This window comes from Gossypium arboreum, chromosome 9, assembly GCF_025698485.1.
Source record: "Gossypium arboreum isolate Shixiya-1 chromosome 9, ASM2569848v2, whole genome shotgun sequence".
In the NCBI taxonomy this organism is placed as follows: Eukaryota; Viridiplantae; Streptophyta; class Magnoliopsida; order Malvales; family Malvaceae; genus Gossypium; species Gossypium arboreum.
Window position 1 is genome coordinate 47,816,404 of NC_069078.1, and position 771 is coordinate 47,817,174.

At 37.5% G+C, this 771-nt stretch overlaps 1 non-coding gene across 1 annotated transcript; it reads right to left on the reverse strand.

Moving 5' to 3' along the window:
• Nucleotides 1–299: 299 nt before the first annotated feature.
• On the reverse strand, nucleotides 300–405 carry LOC128281229 (small nucleolar RNA R71). Its single transcript, XR_008271442.1, has one exon. It is a non-coding gene; the product is annotated as a small nucleolar RNA R71 (small nucleolar RNA).
• Between the last annotated feature and the right edge of the window lie 366 nt (nucleotides 406–771).

Genomic DNA, 771 nt, shown 5'->3' on the forward strand with positions numbered 1-771 from the left:
TAGCTGCAAATACTTTTGAATTAAAATCTAACACAATTCAAATGATACAGCAATTTGTTTAGTTTGATGGTTTGTAGGATGAGGATCCTAACGCTCATTTAGCCAACTTCTTGGAACTATACGATACATTTAAAATTAATGGTGTTTCTGATGATGTCATTCGTCTTTGGCTATTCCCTTTTTAATTGAGGAACAAAGCTAAACAGTGGTTGAACTCGTTACCACGAGGGTTAATTACTACTTGGGAACAAATGACTGAAAAATTTTTACTAAAATATTTTTTGCCGACTAAAATGGCTAAATTACGTAATGATATCTCTTCTTTTGTGCAGATGGATTTAGAACACTCTACGATGCATGGGAGAGATACAAGGACTTACTGAGGAGGTGCCCTCACTATGGGTTATCGCTTTGGCTACAGGTTCAAACGTTCCATAATGGTCTGAATCCTTCAACTCGACAAATGGTTGAAATAGTTGCTGGCAGAACCATCAACAATAAAACACCTGAAGATGCTTATGAGTTCATAGAAGAGATGTCACTAAATAACTATCAGTGGCAAGTCATAAGGACAAAGCCAATGAAAATAGTCGGCTTTTATAACGGCAATTCGGTCACCGTGCTCTATAATAAGGTAGAACTTTTAAATAAAAAGATTGATGGTTTTCTTAGTTCTTCACAGGTTCACCCAGTGATGCAGTGCGAAGCAAGTGGCGGTGGAACAAGCCATTCGAAATACCAACCTTATGGCCACAACATGGATAAAGAGCA